Source organism: Cetorhinus maximus, chromosome 16 (genome assembly GCF_964194155.1).
Source record: "Cetorhinus maximus chromosome 16, sCetMax3.hap1.1, whole genome shotgun sequence".
Classification (NCBI taxonomy): domain Eukaryota; kingdom Metazoa; phylum Chordata; class Chondrichthyes; order Lamniformes; family Cetorhinidae; genus Cetorhinus; species Cetorhinus maximus.
Window position 1 is genome coordinate 23,906,213 of NC_135894.1, and position 26,720 is coordinate 23,932,932.

Below are 26,720 nucleotides of genomic sequence, written 5' to 3' on the forward strand. Positions count from 1 at the left end.
AGTTATGCACACTAATTCATGTGCTGGGGAAGGAGGCAGAGGAAGTCATTAAAATGTTCTCGTTTGAGGCGGATAAGGAAAATGATTTTGACAAAGTGCTCGAGAAACTGACTGCATATTTTGTGCCCAGACATAACGTCATTCATGAAAGAGCAAAATTTCAACAAAGCGTGCAAAAGGAGGGGAAATTAATCAAAGAGCATAGCAGGAGCTTGAATGAACTAGCAGAAACGTGCGAGTTGGGGGAAAAGAAAAAGGAAAATATCCGGGATAGACCCGTGATTGGCATCACTGATAAAGAAATGTCCCAGAAGCTACAGTTACAGCCCGACTTGATGCTGGAGAAAGCTATACAGCTAGCACGTCAGTCAGAAAAGATAAAATTGGAGATGCAAGAACAAATGATTAGCAATGCATTATGTGAAGTGTTTCAGAAAGTTGATAAACGAACAGGGGCTGAGTGGATGAAAAAGGGGCAGAAAAGGGAGCGTACTAAGAAAAACACACATTTGAAACAGGGTGATGACAGCACATTTCATAAGCAAGGCCAGACACTCACAGCCACGAAAAGCTTGAAATGTACTCGTTGTAGCAGAGCACGCACTCGGCGAGATCATTGCATTGCAAGGTATGCTGAGTGCTACAAATGTAAGAAAGTAGGCCACTTTGCTGCGGTTTGTCACACGCATGTGGTCAATGAAGTAACTGCAGGCGATGTGAGAAATAAAGAAGACAAATTCCTTTTCCTTGACTCTGAAACACACATAAATGATGATAGCAAGCCTTGGAGAGTAGGCCTTCCAATTCAAAGAACAGTTGTGAGTTTCAAAATAGATACTGGAGCAGACACTAGCATAATTTCTGACAAAACATACTTTACCTTGAAGACTCCTCCGCAGCTCAATGGCACTAATGTCACTCTTGACAGTCCAGGAGGAAAACTGCAATGCTGGGGAAAATTCCTTGCAAAAACACAGTACAAAGCAAGACATTACCAGTTTACTGTGCACGTGATTAATGGGACGCCAGTGAATAATTTGCTGGGACATGGTGTGGCCGCAGCAATGGGCTTAGTTTAGCCAGTTGACGAAGTCCACTGTGATATCTTTGGAGAAATTGGACTGCTTAATATCACACCTGTTAAAATCAGCATTAAAGAAGGTGCAGTGCCCACCAGTATCCCAAGTGCAAGGAGAATTTCACTGTCGATGTTCCCCAAAGTCAGAAAAGAATTGGAACGTATGGTCAACAATGGTGTCATTGAAGAGATCAAAAGCCAACTGAATGGTGTGCCCGATGCTACCTGTGCCAAAGAAAAGTGGGTCAATTAGGATCTGTGATCAGAAGACTTAACAAGGCAGTACTGAGAGAAAAATAGATCCCTCCAGCACTCGATAACATCCTCCCAAAGTTAGCCAACGCCCCAGTGATTTCATTGCTGGATGCTACGTGGAGGCCATGGTGGTGATGAAGCCTCCAGAGAATGTCTCAGAATTGTGCAGGATCCTAGGCATGATACATTACCTTGGCAGATTCCTACACAATCTTTCTGATGTCACAAGACCCTTGACTGCACTGTTGGGGAGTGATGCATGCTGGAACTGGATGCTAGCACAAGAGCAAGCCTTTGTGAAGGTAAAAGACCTGATTTCAGAGGGTCCTGTGTTAGCCTTCCATGACAGTACAAAGCCTACTGTTGTCAGCGCTGATGCCAGCAGCTACAGCCTCAATGGAGTCCAACTGCACAGCCACGATGGAGAGTTGAATCCCATTGCTTGTTGCTCCAGAACACTGAGAGATGCAAAAATGTGGTATGCACAAGTTGAGAAGGAGTGCTTAGCAGCTGTTTGGGCTTGTGAGGAGTTTTCTAAGGCCAGAATTTTTCACTGAGCAGGTGGGCACATGCCCGACCCGCTCAAGTGTAAAATAGCACATGATGTCGGCCGAGCATCCTGACGTCATAGCGCACTCCCACAATATTTCGGTTGGTGGGTGCGCGCTAAACTCAGAAGTGCACCCGCTGACAATTAAGAAAGCTATTAAGCCCATTAATGGTGCAATTAACTGGGATTTCTCACTGCCTGTCCAATGTTACGGTTGGTGGGCAGGAGAATTGGCCAGGAGGCCTTTGCATTTTTCAGGAAACCTCATTCAAGGGCGGGATGAGGTTTCCATTATTAAATTAAATTAAATAAAAATCTATACATAGAATTTTTATAATGTCTATGCTCAGGTGACTGCTTGTGTTGAATGGACATTTTTTTCCGGAATTAAAAATCTTTATTTGATACTTTTAAACTCTTCAGCTCCCTGAGGCAGCTCTCTGCTTTCAGGGAGCTTTCTGTGAGTGCTCCCCACATCTGCGCTGACTTCAGCACTCGCCCTCCTCCCGGCCCCAACCCAGGCAGGGCTGATCACATCAGTGCATGCTTCACGCTGGCTGTTAATTGGTCAGCCAGCATGAAATCGCGGTTGGGGGCCGATTGCGGGCGGCGGTCCATTCCCTGGCTGCTCCCAGGCCCTCCAATCGCGCCTGCGTGCCGACCTAAAAGCCCCACCCTAAGTATTTGTATGGCCTAGATACATTCACACTGCACACAGGCCATAACCCTCTCATCCCTTTGATTAATAGCAGAGACTTAGGCTGTGTACCGATGCACTGCCAACGACTTCTAATGTGAATGATGAGATACAACCCACAAGCAGAATATATGCCTGAGAAGATTCTTGTCGTGGCAGACATGCTGTGAAGACATCCTCTACCTGCTGTCCAATTTGAGGTGGCTGACCTGAATGAGGAGATTGACATGCATGAGGAAGCAACACATTCTGCACAACCAATGTCCAAAACTAAACTAGAATCGGTGAAGCAACAGACAAGTACTGCTTCTGACCTGCAGACTGTGATCCACTATGTCAGGTCTGGATGGCCAAGCTAAAGTGCCAGAGAATGTGAGGGCTTACTTAAACCAGAAAGACTGCCTCTCAGAGTCAAGAGGGTTTCTGCTGCATGGCAACTGAGTAACCATCCCAAGGAGTTTGCGTAATGAGATTTTGGAACGGTTGCACGAAGGTCACCAAGGCATCACCAAATGTTGCGAAAGAGCCAAACTGAGTGTGGTGGCCTGGTATCAGGAAATACATAGGCCTGAGTCTTCTGGTCGGCGTGTGGGGACGATCCCCGCTCGCCAATGCATAAAATGATGCGCGGTGAGGTCAGGCATGCATCCCGACGTCATCGTGCGTCATTCCCCAGATCCTCAGTTCGGATGGTGCGCACCAGAGTCGGCTGCGGCCCACCAAACTGTCAAAGGCCTATTAGGGCCATTAATTAACTAATTAAACTGCTTCCCAGGGCTGCCCATCCAACCTTAGGGTTGGCGGGCAGGCGAAGAGCCTAGGCAGTCTTTGCATTTTTCATAGAACCTCATCCACGGGCGGGATGAGGTTTCATGAAGGTTTTATAACTTTAATAAAAATTTTTAATAAAATTCATAGACGTACTCCAGCTCATGTGACACTGTCACATGAGGGGACATGTCTGATTAATTTTTTCAAATCTTTTTTTCAGGTTTTCACAATGAAATAAATCTCCCTGAGTCAGCTCTGTGCCTCAGTGAGATTTCTGCGCTCTTTCGCAGGCCGCGACTCTCCCTCCTCTCCCCGTCCACACAGGGAGCGCTCAGCACTTCCGGGTTTGTGTCACACTTGGCTGGCCTTAATTGGCCCACCCACGTAAAATAGCTGCGCGCCTGCCTGCGCCCGCTCCCGCCCAGCCCGCACGACGGGGAGAAAATTCTCCCCATAGAAACTAGGGAGGGGACATGTATGCTTTTCCAAATAGCCAAACTTACCCAACAGAGGGAGCCACTGATGACCACACCACTGCCAGAAAGACCCTGGAAGAGAGTGGGAGCTGATCTATGCAAACTGCAGAAGCGATACTAACTAATTGTCATGGATTACTTCTCTAGACACCTGGAAATCGCTGACTTACTGAACATGGCCAGTGACACTGTGATATCCAGACTGAAGAATATCTTTGCTCGCTGGGGGCTGTGCAAACGAACTTATCACCGACAATGGGCCCCACTTCACAGGCAAGGGGTTTGCTGAGTTTGCCAGAGTGTACGACTTTCAACTTATAACGACCAGTCAATATTATCCACGGGCCAATGGGGAAGCGGAATGAGCTGTGCAGACTGCCAAGAAGATTCTGCATCAGGACAACCCATTTCTAGCCCTGTTGAGCTCCAGAGTTACTCCATTTCAAGCAACTGGATTTAGCCCAGTACAGCTCATGCTTGGCAGACAGCTCAGAACTAGCATTCCCACAATAGAAGGAAACCTGTTGCCTAAATGGCCTGACTTCAAGTTAGCCCGTAAAGCTGAGGACTCAGCTAAAGCACGCTACAGACACTTGTACAACAGACGACATTCCGTTAAAGAGCTGCCCACCCTGTGTCCTGGTGAAGAGGTTGCGGTGAAGCTGGATGAAGAGCGAGGTTGGACTATCAAAGCTACGGTGCTGCAGGCGCCTGACATGTCAAGATCCTGCCTAATCCAATTGGAGAAGGGTACCTTCCACGGGAACAGACGCCATCTGAAACCTATCAGGGGACAAGCTTCAAATGTGGAAGACTTTGAAGATGTCAGCTCTGAAGTTTCACTAGTTTGTGACACGTCACAAGGCCCACCAGACGCTGGAGGTGTTGCAGACATGTCCGGAACTGACAATTCCTAGAGCCCACAGAGAATCACATCTAGAGGCCAGATTGTTAGAAAACCGGTGCGTTATAGAGACTATGGGCAGAAAATTGCCATCGGCGTACGGGGTCGGGCCCGACATGCCAACGCATAAAATGACGTGAGATGATGTCAGGCGTGCGTCCTTAAGGTTGGCGGGCAGACAAAGAGCCCAAATGGCCTTTGCATTTTCCAGGATGGGATGAGATTTCCTGAAGGTTTTATAAAATTAAAAATAAACTTTGTCTACTTCACAAACATGTCCTAGCTTTTCAAAAACTTATTTTATCCACTTAATCTCCCTGAGGCAGCTCCATGCCTCAGGGAGATTGCTGCACTCTTTCCCGCGCATGACTCTCCCTTTTTTTCCCCTGCCTGCACAGATAGCGCTGAGCGCTACCGGCCGCGTGTTACGCTGGGCGGGCCTTAATTGTCCCACCTGCATAAAATGGTGGTGCGCAGCCGATCGTGGGCGGCGGTTGGCTCCGCGCCGCCCCCATCTGTTCCCACCCAGTCCGCCCGCCATAGGTAAGATTCTACCATTTAGAACCTGATTTAGCTAACACGTAGCCAGCTTTTCGAGGCAGGATAACCCTCAGCGGCAGTCTACCCGGTTGTCTTAGAGAGAGAATTAGATCTGTGTATTAGTTAATTGTTTGATTAGGAAGTTCATGTAATATGTTAAAAAGTGAAAATGTTAAGGTTACTTTCTGGCTAATGACTAGTTTAATGGTCTTTACTCAGGATACAGTAGGCTTGTTAGCGACATCCACTGTTCTTTACTGAAAAGGTGGGAGGGCTGGTGATGTAATGATATGTCTAGGTAAGAACTTTAGTCATAGGAACTTTTGTAGTCTGGGGCCAGGATTTTGTCCTCGTCAGGCGGGCTCGGCGGTGGTAAATGGGAGCCACCGTAAAAGCGACTGCCCCCACGATCGGACCCCGACCTCAGTTTCACACTGGCGGCCAAATTAAGGCACGCCCAGCTTGAAACATGCACTGCAGTGCTCAGCGCTGCCTGGGTCGGGGCAGGAGCAGGGTGAGTGCACAAGTTCTTGCATGCGCACGAGTGCACTCAATGAAAGCTCTCTCAAGCACAGAGCTGCCACAGGGAGTTGAAGATTTAAAAAATGAAAAATAAAGAATTTTAAAATGTTAAGAAACATGTCTCCTTTGTCACATGAGCAGGGACATGTTATGAATGAAATGTTAAAACTTTTATTAAATTTTTAAATGCTGTTGGAAACCTCATCCTGCCCGTGGATGAGGTTTTCTAAAAAATCCTAAGGCCACTTGGACATTTTGCCAAGCGAATACTTTAATTCAATTGGTACTTTAATGGCCTTAATAGGCCTGTTAATTGTCGATGGGCGTGCTGCCGACTCCTGCAAGCGCCTGTTGACCGAAGTATTGTGCGAGTGTGCAAAGATGTTGGGACACTCACCCAGCGTCATGGTGCGTCATTTTACGCGCATGCCCTAGGAGTGCTGCTGTGTGTGGGTGCAGCGTGGGGCAGTGGAGGAAGGGGGGCTGGGGTGGCACGATATTGTGTGAAACACATTCTTCACTGCAGGAGTCCATGCTTACTCATGTCTGCATTCTGTGTGTACATTCAATAGAGCATTGTTCATTGTGATGAACATCTCTGGATATTACAATTAGGTACAAATCCTAATAGCAGATGTTGGCGACGAGGGGAGCATGGGATTGGGTGGGGTTCCTTCCTGCTGCTGAACGTGTTCAGCTACATGTTCTTAGCTAGAGTGACAAGATCAAAAATGGCAGTCACGATCTATCTGCTTGGGATAAATTTGGTACATATTACTAATGCCCATGCTAATGAACTCACCAAAATGCATGATCCACAAGAGAAGTGTATGCGTGCAGCACAAATAACAGTTTTGGAATCGAGGTGGCACCCATACCACAAAAACTACAGGTGCTACAGAACCACAGTTTGCGGCCTTTGTGTTTTCAAAAAAGCTAGACAAATTACATTGACATTTTTCACAGAGTAAAGAGAAAAACGTTAGCTGTTAAACTTCGCTATGATCTTTATGGATAAACTCTGAACTGTTTCCTAAAATTACGATAAATAACTCTTCAAAGGTTCAGTGTCTCAGAGGAGTGGTTCATCACCAACAATGGCATTCTAACCTCCCTCAGTAATCTCACCAATCTAACCAGGAGGGGACTCAAGGAGGCCTATCTAATAATATCCCAGAATTGCAGAGAGAAGGGTGCAGGTGATGTATTTGTGGGGTCAACAGATTGGCTAGGCAGCTAACCTGTTATGTAGCTGAAATCAGTTTGCACAGCATCAAAAACATAACCTGAACTTTGAGCTTACCCTTTGTCATCTGCTGTTTCGCTATCTTGAAAACAGACAAAAGTAGAAAAAAAACATTACAGGCAGTGATTTATGTTGTATAATATGTTGTATTGCTATAAATTACACAACAGATCTTTGTGCAGGATTAATGATATGAAACACTGAAAAATACCTTAGTGCTGCACCTAGGATGTGCTCATCATGAGTTTGAGATACCCGGCTGTTCTTCTTTATCCGGCAATCAGCAATTTGTTTTGGTTGACAAGATTCTGCCCTTGCTTCTGCTTCACAGGCATTTACCATGAGCCAGTTTCACCCCTTTTCAATGTTCTGCAATTCTTTGGATCAATGCTAGTTTTCCAAATTTTTATTAGCTTAGGAGAATTTTAACCCTAGCATTTTAGCTTCCACTTATTTTAGGCAACCATCTGTTGCAGCCAATAAAAATAATGCAAGGCTAGGGCCAATGTGCATGCAATGCTTTTTTTTGGTGGGGGGTGGGGGGGGAGGTGGCGGTGGTGGGTTGGGGGGGGTGGGGTGGCGGTGGTGGGTGGGGGGTGGTAGAGAAAAGCCATGCTTGTAATTTTTCAAGTTGCAACACAACTAGAGACCAAGGTTGACCTGGATATCACAGCTAGCCAAGCAGGTTCTTGCTGTTTGTTGGTGAGAGCTTTTCAACTTGTAAATGTCTCCATTGTGTGGTTTCATGGCTTGTGGCTGTTGCTTTCTTGAGTAAGGTTGGCGCTCCCTTGTGTGAATGCATTGACTAGCTTTATTTTACAATTAGTGCAGCAAATGAGGTGTCAAACTTAAAATGTTCTGTTTGGAATCATCCCATAGAAAATAATTCATAGAGAATTATTCACTCACCACCCCCTTCAGTAATTTCTGGTAACCACTTTTGTGTGCCACTTTCCAAGTTATGGAATGATGGGCATAGTTACAGGTTAGGCTATGACAAGCCAATGTTCCAACACACTTTCAGTGTAATTCCTTATCTTTACATATCATAGGTCTACATATAAAGTTGCATTTCCTGAAGACCAGGGATTTGTTTGGGGAAAGACCTTTTGCTAGCATTAGTGGGCATGAAGCCAGTCATCAAGGTACTGTTGAGCTAATCTCCTGGCGTAAATAGACTAGAATTAAGGGCCTTGTGTATGTCAAAGCTTATGATCTCAACAGCAGATAACAGAGGAGAGAATAATGAGCATCAATCCTTGAGACTCCTCCGCAGTTGTAACTTACTTCATGGTACTCTGCAGGTTCCCAAAACCCTCTCAAATGGCTTCATAGATCTCAGAGTAGCACTAACGTATGTTGTCTGAGAGTCCATGCAAGGAGTTCTAATGAATCTTAGGGGACGGCATGAAAATCTTCTGTTGATCAATATGTGAAGCTTGATGTACAGCCTTTGTTGGCCCCAGAGTGGCTTTAATCCACTGTTCCCCCTGATCATACTCATTTCATTCCACCTGAATGACCTACCAATTGTTCCTCATGTTCTTTTGTTCCTATGCTTGAGAGTTACTGATGTGAAGAATTGGTTCTCTTCCTCAACAAAAAGCAAAAGAGAATATATGATAGTATATGTTGTGCAGCCAACATATCACATAGTAGCAAAGCCATTGCAAAATCTTGCATGAGGGAAAGATGTGGTTTCTTGTTAGTCACTAATTAAGTGTTCGGTGCTAGGAAGAGGATGTTGAAGCAAACCTACTACCTTGTTGGTTTGGCACAAACCGCCAAATACTTCCTCAACCATTATGGTAATTGTAGCTTATATCACAACTCACTGTGAATGGTGCGCTGTAATATCAAGCCCCACTGTTCCCTGAGCTGAAACAAATGTGAAAAATTTGAACAAACCACCAGATTGCCCCAATTCTACCTAACTGTTTAATTTAGGTTAACAGGATACAAGCACCAGATTTGTAAATTTAACAAGTAAATAATTGTTAAACAAATTATCCTTAACCAGTGGCAAAATAAAGAAATATGAACTGCTAACTTTTAACTCTATAACTTGAACTCTACCTTCTTAACCCAAGCACAAGCACACACACACATAAGACATACAAAACATAGATTTTAAGGGCGAGATAAAACAGTTCATTAGCACCAATCTGGAGTATGAGATTAGATGGATTGATTTTGATTGATGTCTTCCAAAATTCCTTGCAGTTCATTATTAATGACACGAGATGGTCTTCCAGCACTTTCAGTCTGTAGTTCACTGATTGAAAACTTGCTTTTCAATGTCTCTGCTGGTGATTTTCCCCTTTTCCTCTTGATAGGGTGTTTTTCAGAGAGAGCAGGTTACAGAAATATGAAGAAAAAGCCAGCTTGTAGATTTACTAGAATCTTACAAACAGAGGAGAGAGAGGTTTTAGGTGTGTTCTTTTTGCAGGCTAGGATCCCTCTGCTCACTGCTACCATACAAAGCCTTGGTCACCTGATCAGGAGCCAATTAAAATGTTGTTGCTAGGCAGCTCCCCTTAGTTCAGGACCCCTTTCCGGCATCATTTTTTCTAACGTGGCATACTCTGTTCCAGGAGTTACATTGTATACAACATTGTATATTCCCCATCCTGGTTCAGTGAACATGTCTTTCAACTGTAGCCATGGTAGTTTTTAAAGCCACAGTCCAAGAAAAATAAAAAAATAGGTTCTTTACACTTAAGGTATTGGTGTTAAAGTGGGCAATATCACTGGAACTGAAAATCAAGAGAATGGTTGTCTGAAGAGATATTACACATTTTACTCTATTGCCCAAGGCAAAAAATTCCCCCGGCTTACTCAATGGACTGCACCTCAGTGCTGAGGGATTGTACATTATGGCAGCTACATTGTCGCAGGTTAACTGGTCTATTGCCAGTGCATTTTCTCTGTTAGTGAGAGCACTTTTTTTTGTTCATTCATGGGATGTGGGCATCACTGGCTATAGCATTTATTGCCCATCTGTAATTGCCCTTGAGAAGGTGGAGGTGAGCTGCCTTCTCGAACCACTGCCTTCAATGTGGTGCAGGTACACCCACAGTGCGGTTAGGGAGGGAGTTCCAGGATTTTGACCCAGCGACAATGATGGAACGGCGATATATTTCCAAGTCAGGATGGTGAGTGACTTGAAGGGGAACCTGTAGGTGGTGGTGTTCCCATGCATCTGCTGCTCGTGCCCTTCTAGGTGGTAGACATTGTGATTTTGGAAGATGCTGTTGAAGGAGCCTTGGTGAGTTGCTTCAGTGCATCTTGAAGATAGTAAACACTGCTGCCACTGTACATTGGTGATGGAGGGAGTGAATGTTGAAAGCGATGGATGGGATGCCAGTCAAGCGGGCTGCTTTGTCCTGGATGGTGTTGAGCTTCTTGAGTGTTGTTGGACCTGCACCCATCCAGGCAAGTGGAGAGTATTCCATCACACTCCTTGCTTGTGCCTTGTAGATGGACAAGCCTTGGGGAGTCAGAAGGTGAGTTACTCTCTGCAGAATTCCCATCCTCTGCCTGCTCTTGTATCCACAATATTTATGTGGCTGGTCCAGTTCAGTTTCTGGTCAATGGTACCCCTCAGGATGTTGATAGTGGGGGTTTCAGTGATGGTAATGCCATTGAATGTCAAGGGGCAATGGTTAGATTCTCCCTTGTTGGAGATGGTCATTGCTTGGCACTTCTGTGGCATGAATGTTACTTGCCACTTATCAGCCCAGTCTGAATATTGTCAAGGTCTTGCCTCACATGAACACAGACTGCTTCAGTGTTTGAGGAGTTTTGAATGGTGCTGAACATTGTGCAACGATCTGCAAACATTCCCACTTCTGACCTTATGATGGAGGGAAGGCCGTTGATGAAACAGCTGAAGATTGTTGGGCCTAGGACACTACCCTGAGGAACTCCAGCAGTGATGTCCGGGGACTGAGATGATTGACCTTCAACAACCTCAACCACCTTCCCATGTGCTGGGAATGACTCCAACCCGCGGAGTGTTTTCCCCTGATTCCAATTGACTTCCGTTTTGCTAGAGCTCCTTAATGCCACACTCAGTCAACTGATGTCAAGGGCAGTCACTCTCACCTCACCTCGGGAGTTCAGCTCTTTTGTCCATGTTTACACGAAGGCTGTAATGTGGTCAGGAGCTGAGTGGCCCTGGCAGAACTGAAACAATGTTAGTGAGCAACTTATTGCTGAGTAAGTGCTGCTTGATTGCACTGTTGATGACACTTTCCAGCACTTTCCTGATGATTGAGGTTACACTGATGAGACAGTAATTGGTCAGGTTAGATTTGCCCTGCATTTTGTGGACAGGACATACCTGAGCAATTCTCCACATTGCTAGGTCAATGCCAGTGTGGTAGCTGTACTGGAACAGCTTGGCTAGGGGCGCAGCAAGTTCTGGAGCACAGGTCTTCTGTACTGCTGCCAGGCTGTTGTCAGAGCCCATAGCCTTTACAGTATCCAGTACCTTCATCCATTTCTTGGAATCATTTGGAGTGAATCAAATTGGCTAAAGACTGTCATCTGTGATACTGGGGATGTCAGGAGGAGACAAAGATGGAACATCCACTCGACGCTTCTGGCCGAAGATGGCTGCAAATGCTTTAGCCTTGTCTTTTGCACTGATGTGCTTGGCTCCCCCATCATTGAGGATGTGCAGCCTTTCTCTTTGAAATTAATAAAACAAAGAGTTTTGGCCCAGAAATTCAATCCCGCTGCCTTCCGTTTTATAGGTTTATATCGTGGGTGGTGGGTACACTCGCCCATCTTGTGCCAGAACATATGCTGCCTGCCATATTGTATCGAGCTGTTCTGTAGACTCCTAGGAAGTATTGAAAAACTTTATTGCCACAGAGCCTTTTCTGAAGTTTGTCTGCCTCAGAATCCGTCTTACTACATGATTAACATGCCCAGCAAATCATGATGCTAACGGTCAGCAAAGACCCTTCAGGTGCATTTTCAATGAAAAGCTGAGTTGTCCTAGTGTTCTGACTGGCATCGTTCCTTCAGCCAACATGACCAGAAATAGAGTAAATGGTCAGTTGTCACACTTGCTTTATTTGGGACCTTGCTAAGTGTAGATTAGCTACTCTACCCCCCTACATAACAGTAACTGCAACTCATTTACTGTGAAGCACTTTGGGACATGTTAAGGGAATGAGGTGTTTATAAATGCAAGTTATATGCCACAATTAATGACATATAGTTAGCACAAATTTAGTCAGGGTTACAAGAAGCTTTGAAACTGGAATCTTTCTGAAAATGCAATTTTTGGTTTAATGATATAAATAAATGACTAAAAACACAAATAGCCCACTTATATGTGATCACAAATAATTAGAAACCAAGATTCAGAATTAACTCAGAACTGCTTTTGCTTTGTCACCATACATTTGTCAGAAGTGTGGCTCAAACCCTGCTTCCACTGAATTTCCAGCTAAGTTACAGTGATGGTGCAGGAACACCTCTGAGGAAGTTAAAATTCCAATCTTTCAGGTCTTCATTCATTATTTTGACCTGTTATCCCTGACAGCGTTATAGTGAATTTTTATTGTACTTTTCCCACGCTGTAATACCCATATGCTCCCTTTGTAGCCAAATTAATGGCCGGAATTTTCCCTGAATTACAGTAAGTATGATGGCGGGCGTGAAAAAAGACGTTTTTCCTGTCAGCCACAAGGGCGGGTTTTTGCACCGTATCATCCGCTTCCCACTTCATTGATTATGCAGGCACAGGAAACACTCCGTCTCGCTGGCGGGCAGCCTCTGAAGCACTCACCACTCTGTTACCTCACCGTTTCCTCACTCCGGGACACAGTTCTCAATACTTGCAAACTAGTACTGCTCCAGTGAAGACATAAAAGCCAAGAAAGTTCAGTGACCTGTCACTGGAATGCCTTTTGGAGGCCCTTCATGGTGTCCTCTATCCCCACTCTGGCTGCAGCAGGTCCAGCAATTTCACCACTCCAGCTTGGAAGGCGATGGCAGTGATAGTCAGTGCCGATGCTGCACAGAAGAAGTTGGCCATCCAGTGCAGAAAGGGGATGAATGATCTCACCTGTGCCACCAGGGTAAGTCAACCATCTCATCATTCTAAACCACACACTTACAAGCCCATCACATATTCACTGGCATCTCAGTCACTGCCAATTCAAGGGACATCACCACTCACTCTATCACACAACCTCACATCTCCATTTGTCCTCATCTCCTCTGGAGACTGCCTCCTCAGCCTTCACCATCTAGAGGCCACTTGCCCAGATCAACGTGTGCCCCCACACACACCCTGGGATACTCCCCTTCCCCAGGACAACCCACACCCTGAAGCCTCTTCCCTTGCCTGAGTCATGATCCAGCCTGAGGGTATGATTCCAGCAAGCAGGGCTTATAATGAGATTCAAATGTATTGAAATTAGCTTCTGATGTGCAGTGGCCAGAACCACCACTGCGGCCCACCATTGACAGCTGAAGCGGACAATTGCAAATTGGTTTCATGACAAAGTGAAACTGATTTTTGCGATCTCCTGATGTTTTCCATTCCCGCCCGCTATGATGCCCACCACAAACAGGAGTGGAAAATCCAGGTTAACGTCTTGTACCAATTCATTTGAATATAAGAACTGAAGCAGGCCATCTGTCTGTTCTATCATTTAATTAGATCCTGTTCTGATCGGTGGCCCAACCCATTTACACACCTTTGGCTCATATTCTGTGATACTCTTAACTAACAAATCTCTTATTTTCTGTCTTGAAAATTTCAAATCATCCAACATCCACAATCATTTTGGAGATAATTCCATATTTTCTCTACCCACTGCATGAAAAAAGTGCTTCTGATTTCACTGCTGAATAGTCTATCTCTAATTGTAAGATTGTACCTCTGCTCCATTCTAGCTTTGGATGGGTTTCCTTCCCACTGGCTCAGAAGAGGTTAAAACTGGAAAAGAGTGAGTTCTCAGATGGTAAGTGCCACTGTCATTTTTAACTGCTGTCTGCCTGTATTCTGCTGGATAGGCTAAGTTAAAGTCATCCCTTGTAAGAAAGTAGAATAGAAGAAATAGAAACAGGAATAGGTAATTTAAACATTGGAGCCTACCAGCCCAGAATACTGTCATGGCCATAGTGGAAACAGAATAATAGGATGACCCTCCTCCAGTGGTAGGACGGAACCTCACACTATAGAATGAAACATATGCTTCCTTTTAATCTTTATTCCCTAAAATGTTCTAGTTACATTCTGTGGCACTGAGCTGTATTACCAGTTATCTGTCCAATCTACTAACATATCAATGCCTTCCTGTATGTTCCTATATTCATCCTAACAATTTGCCAATGCCCAAAATTTGATAAAATCAGCAACTTCAATATCATTCTTATTTTGCTAACACTCCTTGGAGCTCTTTCAAAACCAAGCATCATTGTTGAGAACTAATATCAAGAGACCCAAAATCTACACAGTTTAGATATCATGGATTTGGAAATAGAGGGTACAGAGGAAGAACAAAGTTGTTAATTATAACTAAGAGGATAATCCTCAAATACTGGGAGAAGAACCACTCTGCTCTCCTCTAGCTTATACTTGGGAATTAGGGACTGGGCAATATTTTCAAGAGCATACAAAGAAAAATGATATTGATTTGAAAGATGGACTCAATACATATGAAACATGTGGAAGTTAGTAAAGAATGCAGTGACTCAATGTCAAGGGATGGTTTCAAAAGGATGAAAAGAAGGGGATTCTTTTCCCAGAAATTAGGAATTTATAAACATGATGAAAATCCCAGGCTGAGCCAAGAAATGAAAAGGCAAATGGATATTTACTGCTAATATATCGGTTTTGAGCTGCCTCCTCTCCTGATAGGATAGTCGGAATCTTCCATCCATGAAAACTACTTCCTGCCACGAAAACTAGAGCCAAGGTATAATGGTGTAATCTTAATGATGAATGAAGAAGAAAGTCAAGGAAAGAAAATAGTTAGAATACGTTAAGATGTTATCTATCATAATAAATCTACTCCCTTTGTTTTGTTGATGGTTTACCATTAGAATAAGTTAAAGTATAGCTGCAAGCAGAATTAAATGAAAATATAAATTGCATTGTACAGCTTTGAAAGTGAACAAATTGAGCATGTTGTTCTTAAGGTTCCAGAATGTCAACGTTAAAATGTAAGCGCAGAGGAGTTTATGAATAACATTTCAGTGTACCACCAGAGCAGATGGTGAAGTGCCTTTATATAAAAATTCATAGGGAGGTCTCTAGCTCAATTTATCAAAACTGAACTATCGAAGTACATTCACTACTGCTCCACTGTGATTTTACAGCAACAGCTTGTATTTATATCATGCCTTTAACATAATAAAACATCCCGAAGTGTTTCACATGAGTGGTATAAAGCAAAGCTTGATATCATCCACATAAAGAAATGTTAGAGCAGGTGACCTAAAGTTAGGTCAAAGAGTTGGGTTTAAGGTTATGTCTTAAAGAAAAACAGAGGTGGAGAGGTTTAAGATGGGAATTCCAGAGCTTAGAGCCTTGGCAGTTTAAGACACGACCAACATTAATTGAACAGTTAACAGTTGGGGATGCTCAAGAGGCCAGAAGTAGAGGAGCATGGATATCTGGCGGGCTGTGGAGCTGGAGGAGAGTTCAGAAATAAGGAAGTGTAAGGCCATGGAGGAATTTTAAAGCAAGGGTGAACTTTTTAAAATCGGGGCATCATTTAACTGGGAACTATTGTAAGTTAGCAAGCATTGGAATGATGAATGAGTAGGATTTGATGAAAATAAAGGCAGAGGCAGCAGAGTCTGGGCTGGTAGTTTAGGGAAGGTAGAATATGGGTGGCCAGACAGGAGTGCATTGGAATAGTCAAATCTATCAGTAATAAATGCACAGGTGAGCATTTCAGCAGCAGGTGAGCCGAGGCACTTGCAGAGTCGGATGATGTTATGAAGGCAGACTTGGTGGTGGTGCGAACATGTGGTTACAAGCTTATCTTGGAATCAAGTATAACAATGAGTTTGCCAACATCCTGGTTCAGCCTCAGGCAGTTTCCAGGGAGAAGGGTGGAATTGATGGCTAGGAAACTGAGCTGGAGGAAATTTCTCCTCATGCAGTACTGAATATTGAACAAGCAGTATGACAATTTAGTGACAGTGGAAGAGTCAAGACAGGTGATGGTGGGGTAGAGCTGGCTGTCAGCGTACATATGAAAACTGATATCGGATGATGTCACTAAGGGGCAGTATGTGGATGAGAAATAGGAGGGGCCAAGGTTAGATTGCTGGGGATTCCAGAGGTAATGGTGCGGGAGCAGGAAGAGAAGCCATTGCAAGGTGTACTCTGGCTACCATTAGATAGATAAGAATGGGACCAGCTGAGAGCAGTCCCACCCAGCTGGACAGTGGAGAGGTGTTGGAGGAGGATGGTATGGACTACAGACAGGTCAAGAAAGACAATGAATGATAGTTTACCTTTGCCACAGTCATAAAAGATGTATTTTGTGACTTTGATAAGAACTGTTCAGGTACTATGCCAGGGGAAGAAACCTGATTGGAGGGTTTCAAACATGAAAAATGGGCATGGATTAGGGAAGCAACATGTTTCAAGGGCTTTGGGGAGGAAAGGGAAGCTGGAGATGAGGTGGTAGTCTGCAAGGTCGGTGAGGTCATGGTTTGGTTTTCTGAGGTGAGAGGTGATGACAGCAGATTTAAAGGAGAAAGGGACAACCTAAGGAGAGAGCCAACAATATCAGTGAACAAGGGATCCAAGAGGGGAGATTGTGTGATCAGTATTTTAGTGGGAATAGGATTGGGGAGGAGGAGGGTGATCTCATGGGTGAGCTTGGAGAGGGAATGAGGGTTCAGTGACATCATTGGGTCCCATGGCATTTTAACTCAGGCCTCAGTGAGAAAGTCATTGCCACTTCCACACCAGACTGAAGAAAGCCAAAAGAGGATCAAGATAAGAACAGGCCTGAGCTAAGTTTTTCTTTCCCTTTATGGGGTCTGGAACAACAGTAGTGCTCCTTTAAGCTGCACAAGGAAAGATTAGACCTGCCCTGCCCCAGAGTCTGCCCTCATTCTCTCCCACAATAATTCAGAAAACCCCTCCATCATGCCTACCTGTGACCCGGTAAGAGTCAGGGGGATGCTCAATTTTTATGGGCCAAGCAGCCACTTACTGCCTGCTTTCCATCCTCCAGATCATGGGCTGATGGTTACTAGTGAGGCCTAATAGTTAAAATTGTTGAGGTTTGATGTTGCCATGGACAAGGAGAAAACTGACTTCTGCAGTTTGCTGCCAGAAACCTGCTGGGAATTAAAATTGACATATAAATTCAGCTTTCAGACAACACCCCCATCTCCCCACCACCTCCCTCCCACCCCCACCCCAGTTCAGGGATGAAATACTGAAGCCTTTCCAATATTTCCATTTAACTCAGACATCTGATACTAGGGATCCACTTTGATGACCCACTCTACATTACTTCCGATGATTGAATGTTTCCGTTGTTTCCTGGCAACCAGAACTAAACACCATTGTCAAGATGAAGCCTGAGCAGAGCACTGGGCAGTTTGATCACTACTTTCTCTGAAAGTAGCATTCTACTGTATTGGTTATATAGTTTTAACATTTTATTGACTTTGTTGATGCAGCTTGCCATTTGTTGGGCGTGTTGGATGTCAATTGACTGAGACTCCTGTATCTATTTTAACTTCAAATTTAAACACTATTCTTGGCTTCAAATCTCCATGCGGTGATTTGTACCAATTGTGCTCGCCAATGCTCTACAGAGCTGAATTTGCCAGCTTATTTACATAGCCGTTGACGGTTTTACATATTGGAGTGCTTGGAAATAAGAGTGCAACATTCAAAAAAACAAACATAGTCAAAGATTGTAGCAGTAGGTCGGAGGAGCAGCAGGTAGATAGATACTCCTTGGATCTCTGACTTCATTGACAGGTAACTGCACTGGATGCCTCATGCGTGATTCTATCTCACTTTTTAAGAGTGCCTTCACTGGATGATTTGGCACTGGCATACACAAAGGGACAAGGAACAAAAGAAGAGCACACAATTTCAGAGAGAGTGACCTCCAAATCCTCTCTGAGGAGATTGAGCAGAAGAGACACTGCTAGGTCTCCGTTAGAGGATGCAACAAGATAGTGTCTCATGTCACATGGAGGAGAGTAACATTCTCTCAATTCCTCAGGATGGTAGATCAGTGACATTAAAACTTCGATGACCAGGACAGGTAAGGCAACATGATGGTCACTCTACATTTTCTTCCTTGGGCATCCCAAACACCAGCACACTCCTGAACCTCTAAAATTATAACTATCCGTTTACACGACACTCCAGTTAAGGGAGAAGTAGCTTGGGTTCATAGAATAGAATCATAGAAAGGCTATTTAGTTAGTCTTACCCTTTCTTTACTCCTACACTTTTCCTGTAACCCTGCAATTTTTTTCCCCTTTAGGTGCTTATCTAGTTCCTTTTGAAAGGCATATTTAAAATTACCTCCATCACCCTTTCAGGCAGTGACTTCCAGATCGTAAACACTCACTGTGTAAAAAAATGTTATTCATGTCGCCTTTGATTTTTTTTGCCTTTCATCTTAAATCTGTGAATGGGAAAAGTTTCTCTCCATCTACTCTGTCTAGACCCCTCATGATTTTAAGCAGCTCTATCAAAACTCTTCTCAAACTTCTCTAAGAAGAACAATACCAGCTTTGCCAATCTATCCACATATCTGAAGTCCCTCATCCCTGCGTTCATCCTTGTAAATCTTTTCTGCACCTTCTCAAGTAAGTTTTGGTCATTTGACCACAAAATGAATACTTCTATTATCCCCACTAATGACTTGATGTTAGAATCCATTGCCACACAATGGGGAATGAATAGTGGCCATTCACGCCTGTTTGTGATCAAAAATGGGTTCTTCATATCCCTTTGCAATGTCTCAAGTTTGTAGACACTGAGGGCAGAATTGTCTCAGATTTGCACTAAGTGCAGTAGCGGACAGGGAAAACGATGGTGGCTTCTCACGCCTTATTGTCCCAAACCCGCCTCCTTAATTATGCATTTCCGGGAAACATGCCGTTTCGATGGCAGGCGGGCTCTCGTTCACCCGCCACTCCATCACCTCACCGCTTCATCATGCTGGGCAGCATATATAAAGTTCAGCTGCATGCAGACCTCTCAGTGCTTCTGTAGTAATTATGGTTTTATTTAGTGTGTAATGTACCATTAAGAATAATACTTGTTAGGAAAGATCACATGATCTGTAGTAAGCAATAGGAAGGTAGCGAGGGCTACCTCAGCAGTCAGTGCAGAGATAGAGTTGAAGTTGAAAGCACACGTGTAGTTGCTGTTGAGTATGTTGCAAATAAACTTAAAGTTTCCACCCAAGAAGTTTCTTCAGATCAACTCTACCACTAATAGTACAACTCGGCCACTCTACAACAGCTTCCAACCCAGGACAGCTGCATGGAAAACATGGCCCTGAAAGGCAAAAACGCTGCAGCTCCCAGGTTTAATAATGCGTCCTTTGAGCACCTTTTGAAAGTGGTGGAGGCTCACCATGATGTCCTCTACCCCTCTCTGGCCGACGGGCAGCAGCATCACCAATCCAGCTTGGGAGACAGTGGCAGTGGTGGTCAGCGCCAATGTCCTGCAAAAGAGGACAACCATCGGGAACATCAGGAAGGGATGTCCACTGCACTCCTCAGATTGCAAGGCACGAAGGAGGAGTCCATCCACCTTCAGGCTGAGGTGATAGCGCAGGCATGCCTACACACCGAGGTCAACACTGGTAGGATGGCGGCCACCATGGAGACCTTGGTATAACACATTGCTTCTGCACTGCTGTGCTGGCTGAACTCCATCGCTAATGCCATAGTTAGCCTCCAACAGTGTGTACGCGAGATGAGTGTGGGGCAGCTCAATCTCACTCCAGCTTACCCTTCTCCTCAAGGAGTCAGCCAGGAGCACTTGGGCACCTATAGGGAGGAGGATCAACAGGCGCACACCCTGGCGTCACAGAGTTCTGTCATTCTCTCTGTGCGCTCTCAGCACTTTTAAGGTAGTGTTGGCTCCCATCTCTTCGGAATCTGTGACCAGTGATGCTGTGCTCCTGAAGGGGTCAGGTGCTGAAAGTAGCCAAAGGATCAGATACATTTAAAGTGTCATGGCTGCATCTCTATGATATGACCCTTATTATAGAGCACAAGCGAGCTGCCCTCGGGCAGACAGGAGTCAGACATTCTCAGAGGCTGACAACTAAAGACCAGTCAGTTTGACCTCAGTGGTAGGGAAACTTCTGGAAGCAATACTACAGGATAAAATCAATAATCACTTCGACAAGTGCAGGATAATTAAGGAAAGCCATCAAGGGGAAATCATGTTTAACTAACTTGCTGGAGTTTTTGAGGCGGTAACAGAGAAGGTCGATAAAGGAAATATGGTTGGTGTGGTGTATATGAATTTTCAAAAGGCATTTTGATACAGTGCCACACAACAGACTTGTGAGCAAAATTCTAGGTCATGGAATAAAATGGAAAGTAGGCACTTGGATAAGAAATTGACTGAGTGACAGGAAACAGAGAGTAGTGATAAATGACTGTTTTTCAGATTAGAGGAATGTTTGTGGTGGAGTTCCTCAGGGGTCAGCGTTGGGACCCTTGCTCTTCCTGATATATATTAATGACCTAGAGTGTGGTGTTCAGGGCATGATTTCAAAATTTGCAGATGAAACAAGGATTAGAAATGTTGTCAACTGTGATGGGGATGGTCTTGGACTTCAAAAGGACATAGACATGTTGGTGGATTGGGCAGACAAGTGGCAGATGAAGTCCAATGCAGAAAATTGTGAGGTGATTTGTTTTGGCAGGAACGATATGGTGAGATAGTAAAAAATAAAGGGAGAGCCTCTAAAAGAGGTGCAGAAACAGAGGGACCTCGGTGTACACCTTGGTGTCATTAAAAATGGCAGGGCATGTTGAGAGAGCAGTTAATAAAGCATATAGTATCTTAGGCTTCATTAACAGGGGCACTGAGTACAAGAGTAAAGAGATCATGTTGAACTTGTATAAGACACTAGTTTGGCCTCATCTGGAGTCCAGTTCTGGGTACCATACTTGAGGAAGGTTGTAAAGGCATTAGAGAGTGTACATAGGAGGTTCACAAGAATGATTCCCAGGATAAAGAACTGTAGCTATGGGGATAGTTTGGAGAGTTTGGGACTGTTTTCCTTGGAGACAAGAAGGCTGAGAGGAAACTTGATAGAGCTATTCAAGATCCTGAGGGGTATGGAGATGGTAAGTAGTGAGAAACTGTTCCCACTCAAGAGAACATAAAGAAGTAGAGGGCGCAGATTCAAAATAATTGGAAAAAGGAGTAAATGTGATGTGAGGCAAAGTTTTTTTCCCCCACTGCGTGTTTGGAGTCTGGAACAAAATTCGTGAAAGGGTGATTGGTATTCAAAAGGGAATTGGATTGCTATCTGAAAAGAGAGAATGTGCAAAGTTACAGTGATTAGGACTCGATGGGACTAATGGCATCTTTATGCATTGCAAAGATCTATGGAGTATCCTCACTGCGTGTCATCATCATCCTCTTGCAATTGAGTGACTAATAGGGCCTCCATTGTGTCTCATCATTTCCATGGTGGGAGCATTATCACAGAGGGTATGTGCACTGCCACAAGCCAGATAACATGACCCTGGCAAGGTGAGGATCTTTTTTTTTATTATTCATTGGATGTGGGCAACACTGGCTAGGCCAGCATTGATTGCCATCATATTGCCCAGCATTTTTTTTTAAGAGTCAAGGCCTGGAGTTACATATAGGCCAGATCAGATAAGGACAGCAGATTTATTAGTGAACCAGATGACAATTTAATGACAATTGTTTCATGGTCATCATTAGACTTTTAATTCCAGATATTTATTGAATTCAAATTCCACCATCTGCCATGGTGGGATTTGAACCCAGGTCCCCAGAGCATTACCCTGGGTCTCTGGATTACCAGTCTAGTGATAATACCACTACATCACCACCTCTGCTATGATGTTTCCTCACTGCATGTATTCATCATCCTCCACAAATCTAACAGCTATTATGGCCTCCCGATCACATCTGCCCCGTCAGGCCAGTGCGAGGAACTCATCATCGCCACCTTTGAGGACCTTTGAGGACCTCCTCACTCTCATCACCGTCAACGTCCTCCTCATCGGAGGAGACCTCCAGCTCCTCCATCTTCTCCTCAGCCAGCTCTTCTCCCTGTTGCAGCGCCAGTTTGTAAAGGGTGCAGCAGGTGACAACAATGCGTGACACCCCCTGTGGACTAAATTGCAGGGCTCCATCACACCGGTACAGGCACCTGAAGCTAATTTTCAGCATCCTGATAGTTTACTTCACCAAGTTGCAAGTTGCAGCCTGAGCCTCGTTATACCTTTGCTCTGCTGCAGTCTGAGGCTGCCGCACGGGTTCCATCAGCCACATCCTCTGTGGGTAGCCCTTGTCCCGGAGGAGCCATCCCACAGCCTCTGTGGACCCTGGAAGACTTCAGGGATCTGTGACTGACTGAGAATGTAGGAGTCCCTGGAGATCGTACGCAGACCTGCAGGATGTGCTTGTGGTGGTTGCACATTCAGTGAATGGAAGATCTTGCGGTTGACATAGTTGACCGGTTGTTGCATTCGATGGCACCCTGCACCTGTGGGAAACCTGAGATCTGGACAAATCCAATCGCTTTTGCATCTTGGCTGTCTTGGTCAAGGGCAAAATGTACAAGTTGTGTGTCCTTGCGAAGATGGCATTTATTACCTCATGAATGCATTTGTGGGTGGAGGCTTATGAGATCCCACAGAGGTCACCTGTGGAGCCCTGAAAGGAGCCACTGTCTTAAAAATTGAGCGCCACAGTCACTTTTATGGCCACCAGCAGTAGATGCCCTCCATGTCCCCATGGCATCAAATCACAAGAAACATAAAAAACAGGAACACAGGAGTAGGCCATTCAACCCCTTGAGCCTGCTCCACCATTCAATAAGATCTGCTTGCGTTTTGAATTCCACATTCCCATCTACCCCCGATAATGTTTGATTCCCTGCTTAACAAGAATCTATCTACCTCTGCCTTAAAAATATTCAATGTCCCGCCTCCATCGCGTTCTGAGGTAGAGAGCTCCAAAGTCACACAACCCTCTGAGAGAAAATAAATACTCCTCATTTCTGTCCAAAAAGGGCAACCCCTAATTTTGAGACAGTGGCCCCTAGTTCTGGACTCACCCACAAGAGGAAACATCCTTTCCACACCCACCTTGTCAAGGCCATTCAGGATCTTGTATACTTCAATCAAATCACCCCTCACTTTTCTAAACTCCAGCGGAAACAAGCCCAGCCTGTCCAACCTTTCCTCATAAGGCAACCTGCTCATTCCAGGTAACAATCGAGTAAACCTCCTCTGAACCACCTCCAATGCGTTTATATCCTTCCTTAAATAAGGAGACCAAAACTGCACACAGTATTCGAGATGCGATCTCACCAATGCCCTGTACAACTGAAGCATAACATCCTTACCTGTATATTCAATTCCTCTTGTAATAAAGGATAGCATTCCATTAGCCTTCTTAATCACTTGCTGTACTTGCATACTAACTTTTTGTGATTCATGTATTAGAACACCTAGATCCCTCTGCAGCTCGGAATTCTGCAGCCGTTCCCTGTTTAAGTCTTGTTAACTCTTTTTTATTTTCCTGCCAATGTGAACGACTTCAAATTTTTCCATATTGTACTCCATCTGCCACATTTTTGCCCACTCACTCAACCTATCTATATCTGTCTGCAACCTCCTTGTGTCCTCTTCACAACATACTTTCCTACCTATCTTTGTGTCACCTGCAAATCTAGCTACCGTGCCATTGCTCCCCTCATCTAAGTCATTTATGTAAATTGTAAAAAGTTGAGGTCCCAGTACAGACCCCTGTGGGACTCCACTCGTCGCACCTGCCAATCCAAAAAAGATCCATTTATGCATAGTCTCTGTTTTTGCCAGCCAGCCAATCCTCTATCCAGGCAAATATGTTACCCACTGCACTATGAGCTTTTATTTTCTGCAATAACCTTTGATGTGGCACGTTATCAGAGCATGTTATTCCTTCAAAAAAATCCAATAAATTGGTTAAACATGATTTTCCTTTCATAAAACCATGCTGACTCTTCCAGATTACCTTGAATTTTTCTAAGTGCCCAGCTATCACCTTCTTAATGATCGATAACAACAACTACCCCATGACAGACGTCAAGTTAACTGGCCTATAGTTTCCTGTTTCCTGCCTCCCTCCCTTCTTGAATAGAGGGGTTATATTTGCTACTTTCCAGTCTGATGGAACCCTTCCAGAATCTAGTTAATTTTGGAAAATTAACACCAGCATATCATCTACCTCATTAGCCACCTCTTTTAAGACCCTAGTATATAGCCCATCAGGACCCAGAGACTTGTCAGCCCGCAGCTCCATCAATTTGCTCAGTACCGCTTCCCTAGTGATTACAATTTCACCAAGTTTCCCTCTCCCTTCCATCTCCTGATTTCCAGCTATTACTAGAATGCTTTTTGTATTCTCTATAGCGAACACAAAAACAAAATATTTGTTTATTTCTTCCACCATTTCCTTATTATCTACTAATAACTCCCCACTGTCACTCTCTAGAGGACCAACACTCACTTTACTTACTCTTTTCCTGTTTAAATACCTGTAGAATCTCTTGCTATCCATTTTTACATTTCTATCTAGCTTCCTCTCATACTCTAATTTCTTCCTCCTGATTAACCTTTTAATCATTCTCTGCCATTCTTTATATTTTGACCAATCATCTGTTCTGCCACTCATCTTTGTGCAGTTATATGCCTTTTCCTTAAGTTTGATGCTTTCCTTAACTTCTTTAGTTAACCACGGATGATGGGTCCTCCCTTTAGGATTTTTCTTTATTGTAGGAATATACTTATTCTGAATATTCTGAAATATCTCCTTAAATGTCTGCCAGTGCTTCTCTACTGATTTATCTTCTAGCCTAGTTTCTCAGTTCACTTCAGCTAGCTCAGCTTTCATGCCCACATAGTTGCCCTAATTTAAGTTTAAGATACTAGTCTTAGACCCACTCTCCTCCCTTTCAAACTGGATGTAAAATTCAACCATATTGTGGTTGCTGCTACCAAGAGGTGCCTTTACTCTAAGATCATTAATTGATCCTGTCACACTACACAATACGAAGCCTAATATAACCTGCTCCCTGATTGATTCCAGAATATGCTGCTCTAAGAAGCTATCTCGAAAGCATTCTAAAAACTCATCCAGGCTACAACTGCCAATCTGATTTTTCCAGTTTATATGCAGATTAAAATCACCCATGGTTATTGCCGTCCCTTTATCACAAGTATCCAATATTTCTTCTTGTACACTTTGTCCTACATTGTGGCTACTGTTAGGGGGCCTGTAGACCACTTCCATTAGTGACTTCTTTCCCCTATTATTCCTTATCCCTACCCAAATCGATTCTACACCCTGATCTCATGAACCAAGGTCATCTCTAACTATTGTACCAATGCCCTCTTTGATTAACAGTGCTACCCCTCCACCTTTACCTGGCTTCCTATTCTTTTTGAATGTCATGTACCCTTCAATATTCGGGACCCAATCTTTGTCATCCTATAGCCATATCTCCGTAGTTGCTATCAGATCATATTTATTTACTTCAATATGCACCATCAATTCATTTACTTTGTTATGAATGCTACACACATTCAGATACAGAGTCTTCAGTTTTGTCTTTTTGTTACCACTGTAACATCTAGTCTTGACTGCTAATGTATTCTTAGGTTTTTTCTCTCTGTTTCTTCCTGCCATTCTCTAACCCTTATTTCTCATGTTACTATTTTGCTCTCCTGTCTTGACTCTACCCCTTGAATTGCTACCTTGGGTAGTGGTGGAGGCACTGTTAGCTTGAACCATGGGGGAGGCTGGTCCAAACTGGGATGATGACATAACAAGGGGCTGTGAGCGCCCCCACCAGTGACTGCTCCATGGCCAGCTTTAGCAAGGAGATTGTACAACATGTCCATACTTCCAGCTGTTCTGCAGTCCACTAAAATGCTCATTATTTTGCAGTTTGTGCCCGAGGGGTGAAAAGCTCTGAGAACTTGGTGGCACTTTGATGCCTCTGCATTGCTTGAGTGGGGCAGATATACTAGAGACCTGACTCCATGCATGTCAATGTGGCTGCGTCTGAACTGTCTCATTTGTGGAGGAATGGTCACTTTGTACAAGGTTTCGCTAATCTGTGGCTGCTTCCCTTCCCCCCAAACCACACGTGCTTTTGCACTACCTTCAACCGCAGGGCAGCCCATCTCTCCCCTCCAACCCACCTCAACCGCAGGGCAGCCCTTGCCACCTTCTTCCAATTCGTCTCAACCTTGAAGTCCAACAAGTGACCCTCGCAAACACTGTGCAATGTTGCTGTGCACTCACCTCCAAGTTCCCCTGAAAGTGCAGCCGCCAAGTGCACGCCTTACATACCCTGTTGTGAAACGCATTGGCGGTCCAGCATGGGGAATGATTCTGGCGGGTTGGCCTTATAATGATACGCAGATGTAT